The sequence below is a fragment of the Myotis daubentonii genome, chromosome 1 (genome assembly GCF_963259705.1).
Source record: "Myotis daubentonii chromosome 1, mMyoDau2.1, whole genome shotgun sequence".
Lineage (NCBI taxonomy): Eukaryota > Metazoa > Chordata > Mammalia > Chiroptera > Vespertilionidae > Myotis > Myotis daubentonii.
The window spans coordinates 206042068-206066785 of NC_081840.1; the positions used below are offsets into that span (position 1 = coordinate 206042068).

A 24718-nucleotide genomic window follows, 5' to 3' on the forward strand; every position below is an offset into this window, starting at 1 on the left:
TATAATCATATTATCTTCATGTGATACAGGAATTAGAGTCACACATTCAGTACTCTAGCATTGGAATTTGAATACTAGAACTTGGAAATCTGCAGACTCTTAATCATTATGCTCGTCTGTCTCTCAAAATGAAACAATTATTAGCAAATTAATTATCTGCTGTACTCAGTATCTCTCTATCATGATTGATTACTATTCATTAGGTTGACTATTTCTTCTAGAGGATTGCAGGTCTATGTAAATATTGATTGAATATGAACTCCAAATGAAAGGACTTTGAAATGCATTATTATTCTGACAGGCAATGATGGTTATAATAAATTAAGCTTTTAATTAATAACAAAAGTGTAAACACTTGTATAACTTGCTGTTATTCTTTATGGATTTTAGCCTCAATTTGGTTCCTAAGTTTGTAATTTTCTATGGCATGTGGAAGGGGTAGATAGTGTTCAGTCATCATTATTCTTCCTAACGCTTTATTTATATGTAGTCAACAGGTGGGTTAATTATTTCACATTCTTAAACTATAAAAAAATAGGAATGAAAGAAGAGAAAGGTTAGGAAATCCATATTGGGGAAAAAGAATGATATTCTGAGAAAAAGTAGATTTAAAAGAGAAACTCTTCTTATTCAAAAGTGGTAACATTTGAAGACAAAATTCTAGTTATCTTGACATATAGAAATCATCTAGAAAAAAATAAACATTAATGTAAATATAAACACATTTCTTATAAAATGAAATTATTGTTGAAGATAATGGTTTTCTACAAACTGTGCTTTCAGAAGTTTCTCCTTATGTGGAATACACTACTTATATTTTTTAGAACAACATCATACCAAGTTATTTATCAATCTCAAGAAATAGGACATAATAAGTATGTGAAACTTTCCAATAGAGGTCTAATACTGCTTATAGGACTTTATATATATATTTTATAATTTCTTTCTTTTTGTAAACAATATTTTTATTGATTTCAGAGAAGAAAGAAGAAGGAGAGATAAAAAACATCAAAGATGAGAAAGAATCATTGATCAGATGCCTCCTACATGCCCCACAACCCGGGCATGTGCCCTGACTGGGAACCAAACCTTGACCTTCTGGTTCATAGGTCAACACTCAACCACTGAGCCACATTGGCTGAGCTAGGACTTTATAATTTATTACAGATACTCTGATGAGGTTTGACAAATGCCCTAATATGATGGAAATGAAAAAAATTGACATTAACTTACAGGAATTCTCATAATGGTTTAGATTTTATATTGACTAAGTAATAAAAGGACTAAGTACTGAAATCTGGTTCAAATACTTGGGCAGGCTTTGAATAAGTTTCAATTGTGAGTTTAAGAGTGAAAAGGAGCGACTCTTCATTATTTTAGGGCTAACTATAATTTTAATAATAATTAATATTTGCTGAGTACTTAAAATGTGCTAAATACCATTTAAAGCACCTTACCCTTTTAAACTCACTTTATCTTCATAACACCCTTTGAGGTAAAAACTGAATTTTCCAAATTTTACAGATGAGAACATGCAGACAAAAGAAGGCAAGATAGTTGCTCTGAATGGTAAGTCTTTGGGCACAGACAAATGTGGCTGCAGATCCCAGTTACTTGGAAGCAGTGAGAGAGATTGGAGACCTTTCCCAGCAAAGAACAGAAATGACACTTGTCATTTTGTCAGGGACACAAAGCCTTTTTTGGAATTCCCTTGGAGTCTGCTAGGAAATGAGTATAGCTCCATTTGGATAGTACAAGCAAGCATGCTGATGGACAAATGATTCTTCTTGCTGTCTTGGTGGCAAACTCAACTTCTTATGCCATTTGAAGGCTGTGGACCAGGGATGCATTTTAAGGCATTAGTGATCTTCATCGCACTTTTATTTATTTATTTTTGAAAATATATTTTATTGATTATTTACAGAGAGGAAGGGAGAGGGATAGAGAGTTAGAAACGTCGATGAGAGAGAAACATCGATCAGCTGCCTCCTGCGCGCCCCCTACTGGGGATGTGCCCGCAACCAAGGTACATGCCCTTGATGGAATCAAACCCGGGACCCTTCAGTCTGCAGGCCGGCGCTCTACCCACTGAGCCACACCGGTCAGCGCTTCATCTCACTTTTAGTGACAAACTATAGAAATGATCCTTGAAAGTATAGTCTTTCATCTCACTTTTAAATATTTTAAACCATATTTCCCCAAACTGGGTATTGTCTTCCCTTCCCTTCTTTTTTCTTCCCTTTCCTTTTTTGCTGTACTTCTATTTTTACTCTCTGTTCTTTTGAAAATAAAAGTAAAATACAATGACAGACTGTATATTTTGTTGCAATATGTAGACAGTAAGACTGTGCAGTGTTTATATCAGGGTTTAAAAAAAAAATCAACAGACAACCATTAATAAGGAACCATTTTTAGGGCCCCAAACATCAATGCATTTACATAAGCAAGTCCATCAGTGCCGACTTGAGGTCATGACAACACGGCGTTCTATTTACTCTCTTTACAAGAATCCAGAGAGACAGCCATGGTTTATGTAACCTGCTTTCTTTGAAAAATAAAACAGCTCATTTCCTCACCGACCTAGATTTTGATACCCAACTTAATGTTGATAGAGGGAAAGAAGCAGGTTTTCAACTTACTTGTTAAGCTAAAATGTGATAAAATTAAGAACATCATAGTATAGAGGTAAAAAGAAAAACTACCATATGATTTCCATTGATGCAATGCCAGAAGAAAGAACACCTCCGAGTGAGATTTTGAATTCTCATGGGGAGAGTGATAACAATTACACAAACACTTATACAGCAAGCAGCCCTTGCCCTAAACTGATCTCTTAATATGGTAATTTCACATATTTCATAATACCACCTTAGCTCAAGTGTTCATACCAACTACAACATCAGAAAGTCTCAGTTTGAAGCTTAAAATTTACCCTTGAGAACAATGAATATTAATTTTTGAACAAACTGTTACACTTTTAACTGAGAATAGAGTACCAGGTCATATTTCACTATTCTACCTGTGTGCCATTGCCATCCCACTTAATATTTTGAATAACTCAAGGGGGGAAATATGCCCATTAAAGAAATTATTTTCTTTTAGGGCTATGTCAGTTGTTTTTATCTACCATAAGACATTGATGAAAAGAGTGATTCAAATACAATTTAATGCACACTTTCTAGACAGCAAAATAATAAAGTCTTTCCTTAGCATTAATTTAAAGAATAAATGCATTTTTAAACCTTAAAGCACAGGTTAATATATAATTAATGTGAATTACACCCCTTATTGCATTTTCACTCTCTTATCATCAGTTATTTGATCTCTTCTCTCCTGGATCATAGATAAATGGTAGATAGATAGATAGATGATAGATAGATAGATGCATAGATGCATAGATACATAGATGATAGACACTGACCTTGATCTTATATTTGATCTTATATCCCCTTTGGCAGCAATGGCTCCATTTTTTTCTGCTTAAGAGAAGAGTACTTTGAAATCTCTGCTTCCTCATCTCCCATTCTCTCTTTTTTAAAATTAAATTTATTGAGGTCACATTGGTTAATAAAATTATATAGGTTATAAGTGTACATTTCTATGATACATGATCTGTATATTGTATTGTGGGAAACCTGAAGTACATATAAAAATTGAGTCTTCCTATCAGATTTATACCTAAGATATGGAATTGCGCATGTGACGTGTTAAAAATTTTTACAATAATTGAAAAAATATTTAAGACTTTTAGGAGGATAAGAGAAACTGTGAAAAGCTCAATATACTTCAGAGAACAGACCTATCATGAAAAATTTGCCCATAGACTTTTTTGCTCCTACCAGAATTTTCTAGCATTTAATGGTGTCAAACAGTTCACAAAAGTGATGATATAATTCAGGCAGTTTCTATGGAAGAAAACATCATGTTTAGGGAAAGGACCAGAAATAGAAGTGTGGTCAATTTTTTTTTTCTGAATTTGCTTTCAGAACTATTTATACAGATTATAAGAAATTAGAAGAGGCTTCCAAAGAAAAATACATTTCCATTTCAAGAGGTTTGGGAGAATAAACTAGCCTTACTTTGGGGGATGGCTTCGGTACTTGGATTTAAAAGGATGAGCTAAATCTTAAAATTACTTTCCACTCTATTGAATCTCTGGTTCTATAATCCTATGGCCATTTCTACTTGAAAAGGGAAGTAGAAGCTTTATTTGCCAGATTCAGAGTGGTAGTGTGACATGTTTGTACTAGAATTAATATAGGAACCTGCCAGTGATAGCTGAAGAATATGTAATTTTCTCATGGTGCAGGAAAGAATCATGTAATTACCATCTCTCTAGCCACATGTAGAAGATCATGTATTTTCACTAAGAAGATAGATAGGTAGGTAGGTAGGTGGTAGGTAGATAAACAGGTAAAACAGACAAAACTAAACCAAAGAATCTCCTTCATAAAAAACATACAAACAAAACTCCTGGAGGCACTATCCCAGACCCAGTACAGAATCTTCAGCTGAAAGTTTAAATGACATTGGTAGTGCGAATTTTGAAAGGGCTGCTTTGCTGTCCAAAAAACAATTTCCTAACTCACTTTATTTGTGGGGCGCGGTTACGGTGTTTTGGCCAGGTTCAAGCCTCGGACTAATGAAAGGACAGGGTCCTCTCATTGCCACGTGCAAGTCCCAGCTGGAGGGCAGGGCCCTCCCAGCACAATCATAGCCAACGGCTGTGGTAGTAAGCTTGAACCTATGGTCCGAACACGTAGCCCCACGTGCCTTGTGCTAGAGTTCAGGTGCATGTAGTTCAGTGAGGCTGAAACTCATGAGAATGCTGCAAACAACGTGATCATGCCCCCCCTACTTTGCCTCGTGGCATCTGCTATAAAATAAAGACTCGGCTTCTGGGCGCTGGCGCTGTCTCCTCATCAGGGAGCAGCATCCCACCGAGACCCAGCTTTCATTCTCTTGTCTGTCTTTTCTTAATCCTTTCACTGCCCCCCCACCCCCCAGGATCACCTTTGGCCATAACATTTATTAATTGTGGGAACCATATATTTAGAAGTTATTGGCTCCAAATGACACAATAATAGTTAATATTTGTGAGTACTTACTATGTCTCAGGCACTTCACACCAATTTTACATCGTACGTGTCATTATTATTCCCATTTTAGATGAAGAAACTGAGACACAGGGCAGTTAAGTAATTTCCCCAAGATCACACAGTATGTAAGAGGTGGGACCAGATTGAAATCCAAACACTGTAGTTAGAGAGCCCACATTTTAAATTATTTGACTGGTATGTTGATATAGGTATTGAAGACTATCCTTGTAATCGATTTAGATTAAAGGAAGGGAAGCCATTATGAAAACAAAGTGCGGTATCATCCAGGGAAATGTATTAAATAGTCTGTTTCAACTCCCAATTGAAATCTTGTTTCATTCAATATTCCTGCTATTCCCTTAAATTTAAAACCTTGAATGATTTGGAAAAATACCATTTATAATAATAAAAGCATAATATGCTAATTAGACTGGACATCCTTCCAGACTACCTTCTGAATGAAGCCAGGGCTGTGAGGGAAGCCCGGGTCCCAGGTGCCAGAGGGAAGCTGGTATGGCAGCGGGGAGGGGGAGGAAGGCCTACTCTTGCACAAATTTCGTGCATTGGGCCTCTAGGGCAGTAATGGCAAACCTATGACACGAGAACTCATTTTTTTGGTTGATTTTTCTTTGTTAAATGGCATTCAAATATATAAAATAAATATCAAAAATATAAGTCTTTGTTTTACTATGGTTGCAAATATCAAAAAATTTCTACATGTGACACGGCACCAGAGTTAAGTTAGGGTTTTTCAAAATGCTGACACGCTGAGCTCAAAAGGTTCGCTATCACTGCTCTAGTAGTAATATATTTATGTCCATGAATCATGACTTGCCTCTCCTCTGAGGACCTGATTTCTTTGAGGGCAGAGACTTTCTAACTCATTTTTGTTACCTCTTTAGTTTCTTAAAACAGCACTTTCTACCCAATAGACAACTCAAAATATATTACATTTAGCTGAAAGGAACTAGTGAACTGCAAGGAATTTAGAAGGGCACACTTTAGTAACGTACCTTTCTTCCTATTGATGATGAGTTTACCTGTCTAGCTGGTTGGATCTTCGAAAAATAGGAATTCAGGTCAATGGATGAAGACCTTGTATCTTGACGATGGGCTATTTTTCTTTGTGTAGAGGTAAAGAGGGGGAGTAGAGGCCTTGTCCATTACTCACAACTCACTTTTAAAGCCCGGATCATGGCTGCCTGGCATCCTCACCCATCCAATCTGTAGGCAGAGAGCAGCCTGTGCTGATGACATCAGTGTGTCTGTTAAGAAGGAGTAATGCAACACACTTAGTAGGAACTGAAAGACATCTTATTAAGAGTGACTGCAGCTAAATGGAGCTTCTATTAAGATTTTAGTCTCAATAGGAACATGGGAACAAATAATTAGAAAGGAAACTATTGCCATTGTGTCAGCTTTGGGAATTTTTTTTTCTATGTATATTTCAATTAACTATTCAATTAAATATGCATGGCCTCATGGCAGTGCTCTGGGGATAGTTCTAGCCTCTGGCGAGGCCCTCAGGCCCTGAGAGAATCTTTAAATTTTTAAATAAGACCTCAAAAACACCTTGGTTAATATATTTGATGAACTTATCCAAGAAGACTTTTGAAGTCATTTCATTTTTTTTTAATGTTTTAAATTTTCCACAGATTTTAATCTTCCCTGTTGTCTATCAAAAGAAATTTCTGGGTCACATTCTAAATGTACTTTTTATTGAAATATCAAATACAGACAAATGCACATAGAAATAGTGATGTATTGTCATAGACTAAACACCCTTATATAGGAATCACCAGCCTAAGGAGCAGACTAACAGAACCGAAATGCACCTCTTGCTCCCCTGTAGGTTCTATGCTGCCCCTCAGTGGTCACCTGCCGGGGTCCAACCCCAGCAGGTCCAGGGGTCCCCAAAGGTGTGGACGGAGTCGGCGAAGAAGGAATGACACAGAGATAGCGTTCAGTTGATCAGCAACCTAGCCAGGATCTCTAGCCCGGATCTCCAGAGAGGTTCTGCTTCGGATCTCCAGCGAGGTTCTGTAGCCATGTTCCCTCGCTAGGTTCTCCAGCCAGGTTCTGTCCAGGCTCTCCAATCAGGTTCAGTGTCCAGGTTCCAGTCAGGTTCTCCTGCCAATCTCTGTAGTCAGGTTCAGTCCAGGATCCCTTGCCATGTTCTCCCGCTAGGCTCTGTCTCTAGGCTCCGAGTAGATTCTGTCTTCTTGATTCTGTTCTAAGTTCTGAGTGTTTCTGTCTTGTTACAACTGTATTTATACCAGTTGATTCAATCCTATCAATCTCTATTACAAAGGTTAGGGCGTTTCTTATCTCCATTCCAGGGAGAAAAGATTATGTAGTTTAAGCATGATTGTTCGTAGTTAAAGGGATTAATTACCCGCCTGGCACTTAGTTGAGGGGTTTTATTCCCTCCCTAACTTCAGGGGAAAATCCCTACCTGGGGAAACAACCTTTCTCGGAGAGGTGACCTTGGTTAAAACACAGCACCAAGAAGGTGAGCAAACATATTAAGAACCGTATGCCATATATGCCAGGTCCCTTGAAACAGCAAGGATGGACCTGCTCCCGGCAAATTCCCCCTTTTTTATTTTTTAAAAGCAGGCATTAAAAAGAAAAACCTCAAATGCTCTCTTATATCCATTTTAAGAGTAGGATTGGTGCTTTCCGCTATTACCTGAGTCCTGATCTATCACCCCAGGGAGAGCTTGCCAATCCTGCACTTTACCGGGGTGGAAAGGCTGCAGTGGGGTTAAGGATAAGGCTCCTTGGGCCTACCTTCTCCCATGCCATTACATTTACCTTTCCTTCCTCAGGAAAGCATGGACATACTTCTTGTATAAAACGTTCTGTCTGACTGGGAGTAACCTTAATTCCTCTGCTAGCAAGCACATATGTTAAAAGATCAATACAGAGTCTTTTTTCTTTAGACTCAGTATGGCACATCTTCTTAATCTAAAGATCAATACAGAGTCTTCTTTCTTTGGACTCAGTATGGCACATCTTCTCAATCTAAGGATCAATACAGAGTCTTCTTTCTTTGGACTCAGTATGGCACATCTTCTCAATCTAAGTTCTGTACTATCCACCTTCTTACCCTACTTATCCGCTATAGGGGGGTATGTAGCACCCTGGTGGAGTCCTATCCATCCTGAGTGTGGGGGTTCTCAATGGGGTGGGGGCTTACCTAGGGGAATCCTGTTCCAGGGGTTCCCAAAGGTGTGGACGGAGTCGGCGAAGACTATCCACCCTCTTCCTACGGTGGAGTCTGATCCGTCCCGAGTGTGGAGGTTCTCAATGGGGTGGCTTACCTAAGGGAATCCTGTTCCAGGGGTTCCCAAAGGTGTGGACGGAGTCGGCGAAGACTATCCACCCTCTTCCTACGGTGGAGTCTGATCCGTCCCGAGTGTGGGGCGCTTACGTAGGGGTCCCTGTTCGGGCGCCATATGCCGGGGTCCAACCCCAGCAGGTCCAGGGGTCCCCAAAGGTGTGGACGGAGTCGGCGAAGAAGGAATGACACAGAGATAGCGTTCAGTTGATCAGCAACCTAGCCAGGATCTCTAGCCCGGATCTCCAGAGAGGTTCTGCTTCGGATCTCCAGCGAGGTTCTGTAGCCATGTTCCCTCGCTAGGTTCTCCAGCCAGGTTCTGTCCAGGCTCTCCAATCAGGTTCAGTGTCCAGGTTCCAGTCAGGTTCTCCTGCCAATCTCTGTAGTCAGGTTCAGTCCAGGATCCCTTGCCATGTTCTCCCGCTAGGCTCTGTCTCTAGGCTCCGAGTAGATTCTGTCTTCTTGATTCTGTTCTAAGTTCTGAGTGTTTCTGTCTTGTTACAACTGTATTTATACCAGTTGATTCAATCCTATCAATCTCTATTACAAAGGTTAGGGCGTTTCTTATCTCCATTCCAGGGAGAAAAGATTATGTAGTTTAAGCATGATTGTTCGTAGTTAAAGGGATTAATTACCCGCCTGGCACTTAGTTGAGGGGTTTTATTCCCTCCCTAACTTCAGGGGAAAATCCCCACCTGGGGATTCAACCTTTCTCGGAGAGGTGACCTTGGTTAAAACACAGCGCCAAGAAGGTGAGCAAACATATTAAGAACCGTATGCCATATATGCCAGGTCCCTTGAAACAGCAAGGATGGACCTGCTCCCGGCAAATGCTGACGCTTCGGGAAGCCTGTCGCCAGTGACGCCGCCCACTAGCCAGACCAACAAAGACAATCAAACCAATAACTTGAGGACAGCTGAAATCCCTTGACTGAAGAGGCTGGCAACCTTCTACAGGAATGGGGCTCCTTCTGCGCTCCATCCACTATGTTTATAGCTATGCTCACTATCATTGCTTGCCACTCTTCTTCCGAGACTTAAATGGCCCAATCTGAGAGGTGGCCACTGATTTGCATGCGTGAGCATTTAAAAAATAAAAAGGGGGAATTTGCCAGAAGCCGGTCCATCCTTGCTGCTTGACACAGTCGCTGCAGGAAAGAAACATCTGCACAGCATATGTTTCAAGGGACCTGGCGTATATAGCATACTGTTCTTAATATGTTTGCTCCCCTTAGCGCTGTGTGTTTTAACCAAGGTCACCTCTCCGAGAAAGGTTGTTTCCCCAGGTAGGAATTTTTCCCTGAAGTCAGGGAGGGGATGCCTCTCCTAGAAAGGTTGTTTCCCCAGGAATTTTTCCCTGAAGTCAGGGAGGGGATGAAACTCCTTAACTAAGTGCCAGGCGGGTAGTTAATCACTACAAACAATCATGCTTAAGCTCCATAATCTTTACTCCCTGGAATGGAGATAAGAAACGCCCTAACCTTTGTAATAGAAATTGACAGGATTAAAATCAACTGGTATAAATACGGATGTAACAAGACAATAAACAGCAGAACTTCTCTGGAGATCCAGACCAGAACTTGGCTGGAGATCCTGGCTAGGCTGCTGATCAACTGAACACTGTCTCCGTGCCCTTCCTTCATTGCCGACTCCGTCCACGCCTTTGGGAACCCCTGGACCTGCTGGGGTTGGACCCCGGCAGTCACCACTATTCACATTTCTATAATCATAGTTGTTTTTATTTTATTTTATTTTACTTTATTTTATTTTATGTAAATTAGGTCATACAGCATTTATTGTTATGTGTGGAACTTCTATCTGTCAACATTGTTTGTAAGGTGATTTATGTTATTTCATGTATTTATAGAGTGTTCATTCTGATTGCTACATAGTATCCTATTGTGTGACTATGCCACAATTTATTTATCCATTCTACTCTTGGGAGGCCACTGGTTTCTAGCTTTCAGCATTACAAATAGTGTTGCAATGAATATTGTAGCACCTCTTTTAATAAATGCATTCCCTGGTAAGGGGAGCCCGAAGAAAGAAATAGCTGGTTCATTGGGTGCATTTTGTATTACTCCTCCTGTAGCAAATCACCACAAACGTAGCAGCTTAAGAAAACGTGTACTTATTATATCCAGTTTTGGAGGTCAGATACCCCAGATGGACATAGTACCAGTTCCTTGAGGAAAGAATGGGGTAGTTGGGGAATGAGGAGGTTTTTCGTCTTTGGGACTTGGGTATGTTTTAGCACCCGCAGCAAAACAAGGAATGACATAGGTCCCGCTAGAGTTGAGGTATTGGTGCCACAAAGTCATCCTTAGCAAGAAAGGCTGCACATAGTGCAAGGATTATTTAGGGGGTGGGAAAGAACAGTTTACCATCACAGGTCAGATGCTGTTATATTTTTTATGCCTGGGCTCAGGGTTAAACAAAAATCTCTGTTTACTCACAGCACTTGCACAGCGTTTAAGTTTTGAATTTCACTCCTCAACATGAAAATGATTTCTGGGGTTGAGAAACCCCTAGGGCACTGGTGGAAACAGGTATAAAATTGCTTAGAGAGGTTCCCCCCCACCCAAATTGTAAAGGTTCTTACATAAAGATAAGCACCCATAAATATGAGCTCAGAATGACCATGTCTCCAACAGTGACAGATTAAATGATACCAGACTCTTCCTTGTTCCGTAACAACACAAAACTGGACAAGATAGTTAACAAAACAGTCTTCAGCATTGGGCAATAGACAGAGAGGCTGAGATTCTTGAGACAGGAAAAACAGACGAAGTGGACCTCGTATTTACCCAGGCCCTCCTATGAGAGCACTTTCTTCACCACCGTGCAGGGAAGAAACAACCAAGCTGAGAGGCGACCTATGTTGCTGAGAAGATGAGATCAGAACTCAGGGCTGCTGGAATGTCTCCAATTTGCAGGGGAAAAAAATGGAGAAAGTAAACTTTCCATTGGGAGGAATCGGACATCTGTGTTGGTGTTCACCGCAATCCTTTGGCCAAGGGCTGGGCCGTGCATGTGCAGGATAAGATAGACTCCTTAAGATCTAGCAGAAACAGGATGCTGTGGACTCTGGGAACTGGATGCAGGTCTCGCAGCCTGAGCAGCACACGGAGTCATCAGCATCTTGATTCGATGCTTTCCTATCAGGACCTGCATTTGATTTTTTTTTCTTTTTGCCCTAAGAACAGTACTTATTGAAGAAGATTTGGCTGGGAGAGATTAGAAATTAGACAGAAAACCTGCAAGTTTTGTTTTGCAAGTCCAAGCTTGGAAATATTTTCTCTAGATTCTGCTCAATAACTGAACAGTTTGCTATGTAGTTCATCTGTCTCTCTCTATGCCTTGGCATATGCCACTAAAAGAATGCAGTCAGGATTTCCAATATTCAGCATGGGAATCTTCGTCTAACCCATAGATTTATTTTTCTTTTTTATTATTATTGTAGGTGATATTGCTGCCACATTTTCCAGCACTGCTCCTCACAGGTTGTCTTTTTTCTTTTTGCAATAACATTTTTTCACTGTCTTTCCACTATGCACTAACCCTTTGATCCCTTCCAGCTTTCGCCCACTCCCACCAGCACATATTTAAGGCTTTTGTTATATACTTGCACCGCACTTGCAGGACGAATTTCTGTTTTGGTTACTTATAGTGATGACACAGAACCTCTAAAATTCAATGGCAAAATATAAAAATAATCATTTCTCATGGATCTCTGGTTTGACCAAGTAGTTATTCCACTGGTCTCACTTGGGGTCACTCATGTGGCTGCAATCAGACGGTAGGTAGGCTAACATAGCAGGGTGGCTTCACTCACGTTGTGTTCGGGAGAATTAGAAAGGACTGAGAAGACTGGCTGGTGCCTCTCTCTATACTTATTTGGGCTCACCATGAGGGTAGCTTCTTTATCAGGATTCCAAGAGTGAGTATTGGAAGCTGTGAGCTCTTTCATAGCCTGGGATGGCATCACTCCTGCCATGTTCTATCAGGTTCTGTAAGGCAAAACAGCCCAGATTTAAAGAAGGTACACATGAAACCATATGTAGGGTAGCGACAATAATTTTTGGCCATTTGTAATTTTGAAATACTTTCAAATTAACCATTTATTAAAATGGAAGAAAGAAAAAATTAAAAATATGGATAAGGTATATCTCCTAAAATTTGAATTTCTATTAAAAAAAACCTTCCGATAAAGAAAATCTTGGACCTTGATAGTTTCACTGGTAAATTTTATGAAACAAATACTAAAGAAGATCAACAAAACCAAACATATTCTTTGACAGGTCTAATGTACTAGAAAATATCTAGCAAGATTGAACAAAACAAAGGAGAAAAGTTATTAATTTAAAAATGTGAGTGTGTGAAAAATAAAGCACATAATGTTTATTATGCATAAATTTATTACAGTGTTTGGGGAACTTTAACAATCTGATTCACGAAAATAATGTAATATCTCAAACAACTCTTAGCCTCTGAACAGTATCAGTACATTAAAGGCTACCCTGAAATACAAAACAACTCTAAGCGAGGAGGTTTTAAAGGTCAAGTTATGATAAACCTTCAAATTGTCATTCCTCATAACATGCAAGCTATTTCAGCAAACAAGGAAGCACCTGTTTTCAATTAGTGAGACTACTGGATAACGGAATACAAATTTTAAGTATCTTTCAGGAAAAGGAACCATAGGCCATGATATATGTGGCTATCGATGTAAAAGTATTAAATGTCAGTGCATCAATGCAGGAGTGTAATGTTCTACATCTAAACATGATTTAAAAAGAAAGAAAATCTTTGCAAACTAGAATGATCTTAACTCTAAGAAGTTTATCTTCCAAAACTTATAATGGAGAAATGTTACAGTTTTTATTTTATTTTATTTTTAAAAATTCTTTATTGTTTAAAGTATTACATATGTCTCCTTTTCCCCCATTGACCTCTCCCTGGTCGTTTCCACACCTCCCCCCCTCCCGTCAGCACATGCCCTCACCCCTCTACTGTCTGTGTTCATGGGTTATGCTTATATGCATGCATATGAGTCCTTTTGTTGATCTCTCACACCCCTCTATCCCCCCTCCCTCTGCCTTCCCTCTGAGGTTGGATGTTGGATGATTTGTTTGATGCTTCTGTGTCTCTGGATTTATTTTTCATCAGTTTATGTTGTTCATTATTTTTCATAAATGAGTGAGATCATGTGATATTTTTCTTTCTCTGACTGGCTTATTTTGCTTAGCATAATGCTCTCTAGGTCCATCCATGCTGTTGCAAATGGTAAGAATTCCTTCTTTTTTACCACAGCGTAGTATTCCATTGTGTAGATGTACCATGTTTTTTTAATTCACTCATCTGCTGATGGGCACTTAGTCTGTTTCCAAATCTTAGCTATTGTAAATTGTGCTGCTATGAACACAGAGTTGCATACTGATTGGCGTTTCTGTTTTCTTGGGATATGTTCCTAGAAGTGGGATCACTAGGTCAAATGGGAGTTTCATTTTTAACTTTTTGAGGAAACTCCATACAGTTTTCCACAGTGACTGCACCAGTCTGCATTCCTACCAGCAGTGCAGAAGGGTTCCTTTTTCTCTGCATCCTCTGCAGCACTTGTCATTTGTTGATTTGTTGATGATAGCGATTCTGACAGGTGTGAGATGTACGTCACTGTTGTTTTGATTTGCATCTCTCAGATGATTAGTGACTTGGAGCACATTTTTATATGCCTCTTGGCTTTCTGTATGTCCTCTTTCATGTTATTTTAAAGGAGGAACAAAGTAAGGAAGCTTACTGCCACAAAAATCTATAGCTTTCATAAATGCCAGCAATAAGTAATTAGAAAATCTAATTTTAAATAGGTATTATTTACAATAATGACAAAAACAAGGTACTTAAGAATAAATCTAACAAAAGTTATGTGGAACTTATATGGAAACATATATTAAATCTCAAAGAAAGGCATAAAAAATACACAAATAGAATGAGAGATTTACCATGCTCATTCTTGCAAAGACTCACTGAAATAAAGATGTCAGTTCTCCCTAAATTAATCCACACATTTGAATTATTCTCAGCCCACCAGTGTGTCTTTGTTCATTTTTTTTTTGCATTTGTCTAACTGTTCCTAAAATTTATAAGAAAAACTGAAAGGATGAAAATTCCAGTCTTAGTATTATTTGTGGATGTGAGAGAAAATACACCCCACTAGATGGTAAAATTTGTGAAAAATATATGGAAGTTAAAATATTTTGACATCAGTGAAGGGATAAATATCTCAATGAAAATGAATAAACAGCTCCAAAATAACTTAGCATGTAGGAAAAATAGTCAGTGTCAAGGGCGACATTAAAATTCAGAGAGGCAAAGGATGGATTTTTTTCATTAATGGTGCTGGTAAAATTGGCTATCTTTGTAAAAAAATCATAAAGCAATATCTTTATGATCTTGAAATTCAAAATAATTTCTTAAATAAGAATTAAAAAAGACAACCAAGAAGGAAAAGAATAAAGTGTGATACATGTGCATACATAACTTGTGTGTTTTTTTCCAAAACACAAAATGACCTAAAAAAAATGGAAAGAAAAAAAACAAAGCTTTTAAATTGTAGATAATATTTGTATTCTGTATAAATTAAATAGTACTTACTTTTCAGAATATATAAAGAAACCTCTTCAAACAGGTTAATAAAAACATAGTTTGCCGGGAGCCGGTCCATCCTTGCTGTTTCAAGGGACCTGGCATATATGGCAATACTGTTCTTAAAATGTTTGCTCACCTTCTTGGCACTATGTGTTTTAACCAAGGTCTCCTCTCTGAGAAAGGTTGTTTCCCCAGGTAGGGATTTTCCCCTGAAGTTAGGGAGGGAATAAAACCCCTCAACTAAGTGCCAGGTGGGTAATTAATCACTTTAACTACGAACAATCATGCTTAAGCTACATAATCTTTACTCCCTGGAATGGAGATAAGAAACACCCTAACCTTCGTAATAGAGATTGGTAGGATTGAATCAACTGGTATAAATATAGATGTAACAAGACAGCAAGAGACAGAACTTAGAAGACAGAACCAAGAGGCACAGAACCTAGAGACAGAACCTAGCGAGAGAACATGGCAAAAGATCCTGGACTGAACCTGACTACAGAAATTGGCAAGAGAACCTGACTAGAACCTGGTAACTGAACCTGGCTGGAGAACCTAGCAAGAGAACATGGACACAGAACCTGGCTGGAGATCCTAACCAGAACTTCGCTGGAGATCCTGAACAGAACCTGGCTAGAGATCCTGGCTAGGCTGCTGATCAACTGAACACTGTCTCCTTGTCATTCCTTCTTCGCCGACTCCGTCCACACCTTTGGGGGCCCCTGGACCTGCTGGGGTCGGACCCCGGCAATAGTTTGATAATAATTAGCCTGTGAGCCCAGGATAGATCTAGGTAGTTCACCAAAGAGGACATCGGAATTTTAATCCTCTATAATAGAAGGGTAATATGCAAATTGACCAAACTGCAGGATGACTGGTCACTATGATGCACACTGACCACCAGGGGCAGACACTCAATGCAGGAGCTGCCCCCTGGTGGTTAGTGCACTCCCACAGGTGGAGTGCTGCTCAGCCAGAAGCCCTGAGCTGGACTCATGGCTGGCGAGTGCAGCGATGATGGATGTCTGACTGCCTGCTAAGCCATCAGTTGGACATCCCCCAAGGGCTCCTGGTCTGGGAGAGGGCACAAGCCGGGCTGAGGTACCCCCTGAGTACATGTGCAGCCGGCCTCTAGTAAACATACAAAATATTCATTAATTTTTATTGCTTCATCTAATTTACTCACAATCAGAGGAAAGCAAAGTCAAACCCAGAGAATTAGTTTTGTGGGCAATGAACATGGACTTTAGAATCAGATGCCCTCAGTTCAAATTCTGGCCCTATCGCTGTCTGAGTGACCTTGGGAATGTTACTTTACATCGTTCAGCCTCTGTTATCTCAGCTGTAAAATGGACATGAAGATAATAGCTTCGACCTATGAGTGTGTTATGGCATATTAATTATTTGGATCGTGTTCAATGCAGTCACTTCGTAAGTTTAAGAAATCACTTAAAACAAAAGGGATTCCTAGAAGTGGGATCACTGGGTCAAATGGGAGTTCCGTTTTTAGTTTTTTGAGGAAACTCCATACTGTTCTCCACAGTGGCTGCCCCAGTCTGCATTTCCACCAGCAGTGCATGAGGGTTCCTTTTTTCCCCCATCCTCCCCAGCATTTGTCCTTTGTTGATTTGTTGATGATAGCAATTCTGACAGGTATGAGATGGTACCACATTGTTGTTTTGATTTGCATCTCTCAGATGATTAGTGACTTTGAGCATGTTTTCATATGTCTCTTGGCCTTTCTTCTGTCTTCTTTCGAAAAGTATCTATTTAGGTCTGTTGCCCATTTTTTGATTGGGTTGTTTATCTTCCTTTTGTTAAATTGTATGAGTTCCCTGTAAATTTTGGAGATTAAACCTTTATCGATGATAATATTTGCAAATATGTTCTCCCATGCAGTGGGCTTTCTTGTTGTTTTGTTAATGGTTTCCTTTGCTGTGCAAAAGTTTTTATTTTGATGTAGTCCCATTTTTTTATTTTCTCTTTAGTTTCCATTGCCCTAACAGTGGTTGGCAAAATCATTAGTCAATAGAGCCAAATATCAACAGTACAACGATTGAAATTTCTTTTGAGAGCCAAATTTTTTGAACTTAAACTATATAGGTAGGTACATTGTTATTACCTTAATTAGGGTACTCCTAAGGCTTAGGAAGAGGGGGCCTAAGAGCCGCATGTGGCTCGTGAGCCGCAGTTTGCCAGCCATGGCCTAGGAGCAGTATCAGTGAAGAAATTGCTTCGGCATATGTCTGAGATTTTGCTGCCTGTGGATTTCTCTAGTATTTTCATGGTTTCCTATCTTATGTTTAAGTCCTTTATCCATTTTGAGTTTATTTTTGTGTATGGTGTAGTTGGTGGTCTAGTTTCATTTTTTTGCATGTATCTGTCCAATTTCCCAACACCATTTATTGAAGAGACTGTTTTGACTCCATTGTATGTTCATGCCTCCTTTGTCTAATATTAATTGAGCATAGTGGTTTGGGTCAATTTCTGGGTTCTCTATTCTATTCCATTGGTCAATATGTCTGCTCTTGTACCAGTACCAGGCTGTTTTGAAAACAGTGGCTTTGTAATACAGCTTGATATCTGGTATTGAGATCCCACCTACTTTGTTCTTCTTTCTCAGGATAGCTGCAGCTATTCAGGGTCTTTTTTATATCCAGATAAATTTTTGGAGAGTTCGTTCTAGGTCTGTGAAATATGCCGTTGGTATATTAATGGGGAGTGCATTGAATCTATAGATTGCTTTGGGTAGTATGGACATTTTAATGATGTTGAGTCTACCAATCCATGAACATGGTATGTTCTTCCATCTGTTTACGTCTTCCTCTATCTGCTTTTTCAGTGTCCTGTAGTTTTCCGTGTATAGGTCTTTTCCTCCTTAGTCAAGTTTATTCCTAGGTATGTTAATTTTTTTGGTGCGATGGTAAGTGGAACTGCTTTTTTAGTCTCTCTTTCTGTAAATTCATTATTGGTGTATAGAAATGCCATAGATTTCTTGGCATTAATTTTGTATCCTGCTACACTGCCGAATTCATTTATTAAGTCTAATAATTTTTTGATGGAGTCTTTAGAGTTTTCTATGTACAGTATCATGTCAAATATATCCCAAGAAACTAGAAATACCAATTAGAAAGGATATATGCACCCCTATGTTCATAGCAGCACAATTCATCATAGCTAAGATTTGGAAACAGCCTAAGTGCCCATCAGTAGATGAGTGGATTAAAAAACTGTGGTACATCTACACAATGGAATACTATGCTGCAGTAAAAAAGGAGTTCTTACCATTTGCAACAGATATCTATATATATAGAGAGAGATATCTATATATATCTATAACAGATATCTATATCTATATCTATATCATCTATATCTATATCTATATCTATATCTATATCTATATATGGAGAGAGAGAGAGAGAGAGAGAGAGAGAGTCAGAGAGAAGGAGGGAGAAAGTGGAATTTGTATAAACAAACAGAGGGAAATTTTGGAGAGATGGGGGAGAGACAAAATATTAATATGATTATCATTTATGCTGTTTATAAGGTACTGTATATTTGGATATAGATTGGGAGTTTGAAAACTACAACCTATGAGCCAAATTCTGCCTGTTATCTGTTTATATAAATAAAGTTTTATTGGAATACAACCATGCTCATTTGTTTACATATCATCTATAGTTTGCTTTTGCATTTTAGTGATAGTGTTGAAAAATTGTGACAGAGAATTTATGACCTTCAAATTCTAAAATATTTCTTAGGTACTTTTTTCAGAAAAATGTGATGCTTAGTGTAGAATACAATATGTGCTTTTTCCATTTATTTAAAGTATTTTATGCTTCTTAAATATGCATTAAAATACAGTGACTTATAAAGGAAATTTATTTTTGAAGTGATTTTAATCAAAAGCCACGTTAATGGTAACTTGTTAACTTCCAATTTTTTTCAAAGATGAAAGTCAGAGGAGCTTATGTTTAGCCATGAGAAAATAATTGTTAACCTCTATGTCTTTGTTCATAAGTAATACTGAGGATATGGGTTTCTTCCATTATGATCCATGTCTCAGATAAAATTTAATGAAAGTCTTGCATTTCTCACTGCAGCTTTCAATCCTCAAAGCCATCAAACCTCCTTCATCTACTCTACACCTCCTTCTGCAGCCCAATATTTCACAGGCAGAAAAATCTTACAATATTAGGTATTGGTTTTTTTCCCCACTGAAACCTAAATGTATGGGAAGAAAGTGAATTAGTGAAATAAGCTAGTTAGATCCTGAACATAAGGGACTCAAACACAATAGAATTTTAAATGCATTTTTATTAATTTATTTTTCTCACAAAACACTCTAAGGCAGGTACACCACAAGGATGGAGAGAGTCCTTCCATGCAGGTTTTCAGGGACCCAGGCTGATGGCAGCGTGACTATCATCCATACATGTGTTTAAGGTCCTCTCTGTAGCATCATCCCAAAGAACATTAAAAGGCTCTCTTTGAAAGTGTTATGAAACAGGGCTGGATCATGACACAGATTACATTCGTTCCTATTCCATCAGTGATAATTTGATATATGGCCGCACCTAACTGCAGATCCATTTGAGAAGTGGGGTCAAGCTAATTAGATCTGTGCCTGACTACTACAGAGAAAGGGAGCATACCACAGATAGGGATTCGACTTACAGGCAAGAAAGTGTAGTATTTTAAAAGACTAGAAAGGGTAGTAGAGTAGGCCAGCAGATTTTTCTTTTGGGGGGTTGGGGGGGGGGGTAATGTACTTGGGTGAGAAGTAGTGTTATGGGGGGAGCACAGGAAAAGATGACTAGAGAAGTAATCAAGTCCCATATCAGTGGGGTTGCCAGAAAAATAAAGGATGCCTTATTAAATCTGAATTTCAGAGAAATAATGGCAATTTTAAGTATCTCCTATGCAGTAATTTCATTTGCTAAATGTGGTAATGCTACATATCATGAAGTTCTTTCATCCCTTTTTAAAAAATTACATTCATTCTGGTCAGTAGTAATGTGCCATTTAAAGATTTTAAGAAGAGCATATGAAAGTTACTGCCCTATGAATGTTAAAGTCATGCGAACAGCATGAAGGAATACAGATTTGAAGAGGTTAAATCAGAGGAAGAAAAAATAAGAAAAAATAAGGAGAAAAGGAACTATTGTAGCTTTTTGAGATCTTGATTTTTTAAAATATATTTGTTATTGATTTGAGAGAGAGGAAGGGAGATAGAAACATGGGGATTGAGCCCACAACTCTGGCATGTGCCCTAACCTAGAATGAACAGTGACCTCCTGGTTCATGGGCTAACGCTCAACCACTGAGCCACACCAGCCAGGTGAGATCTTGATCTTAATTATTTTGGATATATACCTAGAAGTGGGATTGCTGGATCATATGATAGTTCTATTTTTACTTTTTTGAGTAGACTCCCCCGCCCCCATGTTCATTGCAGTGTTATTCACAATAGCCAATATACAGAAACAACCTCACTGTCCATGGTTGGATAAATGAATAAAGAAAATGTGGTATATTCATACAATTGAATAGTATTCAGCCTTAATAAGAGTGGAAATCCTGCCCTATGCAAGAACGTAGATCACCTAGAGGACAGTATGTTGTGTAATATAAGCCAAGCACTGAAGGACAAATACTGCATGATTCCACTTACATGAGATGTTTAACATAGTCAAATTCATAGAAACAGAGTAGAATGATGGTCGCCAGGGTGCAGGCAGGGGAAAATGGGGTGTTGCTATTGAATAGGTATAAACTTTCAGTTATGCAAGATGAATAAATTCCAGAGATCTGCTGTACAACATTGTGCTTACAGTTAACAATACTGTATTGTGCACTTAGAAATGTGTTAAAAGGGTAGTTCTCATGTTAAATGGCCTTACCACAGTAAAATAAAGTTTTTAAAAATTATTATAATAGTCTAGTAAAGTGAGTTAAGGGGAAAAAAGAGAGTAGTGACCAAAACAGTATTGCTAGTAAAAAGGAAAATAATCAGGAAATAATTAGATTTTATAACTAATAGAAGTGAGTGATTAGTTGCATAGTTGGAGCATGGGTCACTAAAAATGGATCTAAGATGACTTTTTCCATTTGTAAGCATTGATTCCATAAACAGAAATAAAGATTACAGCAAAAAGCAGGGAGGTGTTGGGGGGCAGAGGCTCTGGGGGAGGCATAAGAGGGTACGTTTTGGACAGGTTGATTTTAGTGTTAGGTGCTCAGGTATTGATGACCAGTTGGCGGGTACACATACTGTTTTGGAACTCCTGCGAGATGTCTGGACTATGTGTACAAATTGGAAATGGCCACTCTATAAATAATACTATAATTATTGAGAATTGTATAGTTAAATAAAAAAAGCACAGCACCTGTGGCACAATTCTGTGGAATGGTACAAATTAAGGATATGCAGAGCAAGACAATCCAGCAATGACCAAATGGAATAGCAACGAGTAGGAGAAGCAGGAACACAGAGGCCAAATATATGCTGCCCATCTGAAAGGCCATGGGAGAATATGATGAAAAATGAGAAATTGCCACTGGATTTGGTAACAGTCTTAATAGTTGGTTGTAGCAAGGGTGTTTCCAGGGGAGGATCAGGGGGTAAAGGTGGGAGGATAAAGTAAGACTGATAACTGAGAATGAATGTGAAGCGAGGAATTAAAAGCAACAGGAATTAATGGCTTTTTAAAGAAGATTACACACGATAATTGGGAAAGAGAAAAATAAAGTAGATCCAAGGAGGGTGTTTGATTTTCATAGTAGGCGAAACTTAAGTCTACTTCTTCAGAAAGAAGGATTTTTGGAGAGTAAAGATCTTGGAGAAATTAGATATGGTCAATGGAGCATGTTCCTTGAAGAAATGGAAAAGAATGGGTTAAAAAGCATAACTGGGTTGACTAATTCAAACCAGAGGAGAGGTACCTCACCTTCAAAGTTGGAGAGAAAATAGGATAAAATGTGGATGTGTTTGGTTGTTTGGAGAGTTGTAGTTCAGACCCAGTGACTTCAAATTTCTTTTTAAGTGGAAGATAACCATTTGCCAGGAATGAAATGCATTTGAGGTTGGCTTATTTGAAGGATTGTTGCAAAGGTTTGGGATTGATTTCTAAGAAGTTTGAACCAATGAAGTGCTAGGATAGATTAGAAAGATTTTCTACATGACAGATAGAAGTACATTGTCCAGATGTTTTTAGATATTGGAATCTACTATAGCTGTGTGTCAGCTGTTTGGGCGACCAATACTATATTCTTATTTCTGATGCTACTGCAAAATAATAAATAATTGTTTTATTTGTTTGTTGTTTGTTTTCTTGTTCTAGTGTTTACTATATTCTCACAATTTAAAAAATATATAAAGCTAAAATATGAGAAGCACATGTAAAAAGCACTGGGAGGATTGCACAGATTACATAATGTGTTCTGAATCCTTAAATTATTCAAATTATCCCAAGCATGTTTTATCTATCTGGAGACATCTTTATTTTAGCAAACTAGTTCCAGAGTGTTTCATAAGAGTCAGCTGATTTTTCCGCAATCAGTCTTCTACTTGATTTATTGCTTGGTAAGAAAAAATACTAATTAAGTTGACTTTAGTGCTGGCATATGGTTATTGGAATATTGACATTTTAATACCAATTAGACTACATCCTTAATCTCATTTTCTTGATAAGTCTCCTTTATCACATTATTGAATTATGATAATAATCTTATCTTTCCTTTCTACTTATATCTTAAAAATAATTTTCTTCAAAGAAAATTAAAGTAAAAATTCACATAGCATTAGTAACTGCTATGAAAGCCATAACACTATAAAACCATATATGTATGTTAACCCAGATCCCATATATATTGTCAGCTTAGTGTAACAGTTGTTTCTTTGTCAGATCATTTTCTGAGGCTTCCAAACATAAATAGTTACCTACATTTTGATAGTTAGCTGCCAATCTTAGCCTCTTTTGCATATTATTTTGAGTATGATAGATCCTACACTTTTTTCAGTCATGTTATAAATATACTATATTTAATATATATTATTTATTTTTATAAATGCATACAATTTTAAATGGTTTTATTGATCTTGAGAGTGAGAGGAAGGGAGAGGGATAGAGAGATAGAAACATCAGTGCGAGAAACTTCATCCATCTGCTGCCTCCTGCATGTCACCTACTGGGGATCAAGCCCCCTACTGGGGATCAAGCCCACAACTCAGGTGGGCATGTGTGCCCTGACTGATAATCGGACCAGTGACCTCTTGGTTCATGGGTTGATGCTGAACCACTGAACCACACCAGTTGAGCTCTGTATATTTTAAAACAGTTCAAGAACTGTTAGTTTCATTTCCAATCTTCCTACTTCCATCCCTTCTCCAGAAAACCAGCTAGCTCTATGTCCCTTATTCTCATCCAAAACACTTCTTTCTGGACATGTTTTATAGAGTTTTGAAACCCACAAATTCAAACATTTGTACTTTTTTTGCCACTTTAGAAAATTGGTACTGGAAAGAAGGAAAGAATGATTGGGTATGTTTATTTTACTCTAAGAAAAAGCGGGGGAAATTGTGGGTGCTAAAACAAATTTTCTGCAATCAAATTTCAGAGCCACAAGAAAAAAATCAGGCTCTGTAGATATTTTTGTGTTTGAATACGGAGATAAAGTGGAAGTTTGAACCTGTTTTAAGGACTGGGAGCAAAAGTTTCAATAATAGAAAGTGAACATTTTGTTTAAATTAATATCTCCTGGTAATAAGGTTGCCAGATTTAGTAAATAAAAATACAGGTTGCCCAGTCATATTTGAATTCCAGATGACTATTGTGAATGATTTATGTGTATGTCCCAAATATCGCGTGGACATCTTGTATTTTATCTCTAGCTCTACCTAAGAATAGTCAGAATGTAGGTGATTAAAGGGGAATGGTGCGAAGCCATCTTCTGAAAGCCATTTCTGAAAGACAGGAGGAGTTAGAGTGTCGGGGGAAAAAACATGTAGTACTAAGATTACTTGTGGGATTGTTGTTAGGTAGTAAGGGATAATAACCGATGAGAAGTGCCCGGGAAGATGCAACAAGATGATAGACAGGAATGTTTCTGCCACCAGCCATTCTCACCCTCTTCCTATCCTTTTGCTGTCTAATGACAAGGCAGCTGCGTGGCTGGAAGTAGATTTGGCTTGGATTCTGTCAGTGTCACTTCTTGTAAGTTGATGATCCTTAGGTTAATTAACACCTCATGAGTCACATTTGTCCCAACTTTTGTAAAAAGAAAAATTTGCTGTGAACACCAGACGATTTATTAAAGCCCTTGAATCAGAGTCTTGACCAGCCCAGGTAAAAGGACCTGTGCCTGGGAATCAGGCAGGGTCACGAGTCCCGGCTTCACATCTGGGAAGACCCCTGCGTTAAGACTTTGGGAATTGCCTCTCAAAGATTTCATATAGATAGTAGCACAGAAGTGGGGGAATTAATGGAAGATATTCATCTTGCCCCTGTAAACTCAAGCTTTGTGCTGGTGTACCTTAAGTATGTGATTTTTATTAATACTGAAATAGTCCTCTAAATACAAAAGTTATAACCTTCCTTGAGGTAGCAACAGGATCAGCTTGTCAGAATAC

General features: G+C 38.4%; 1 protein-coding gene and 1 pseudogene across 1 annotated transcript in view; one reads left to right on the top strand and one right to left on the bottom strand.

Moving 5' to 3' along the window:
* The window catches only part of KCTD8 (potassium channel tetramerization domain containing 8), a 223115-nt gene that overhangs the window by 146221 nt on the left and 52176 nt on the right, over positions 1–24718 (top strand). The gene's annotated exons all lie outside the window — the stretch shown is intronic.
* On the bottom strand, positions 1979–2163 carry LOC132223290 (small nucleolar RNA U3; annotated as a pseudogene).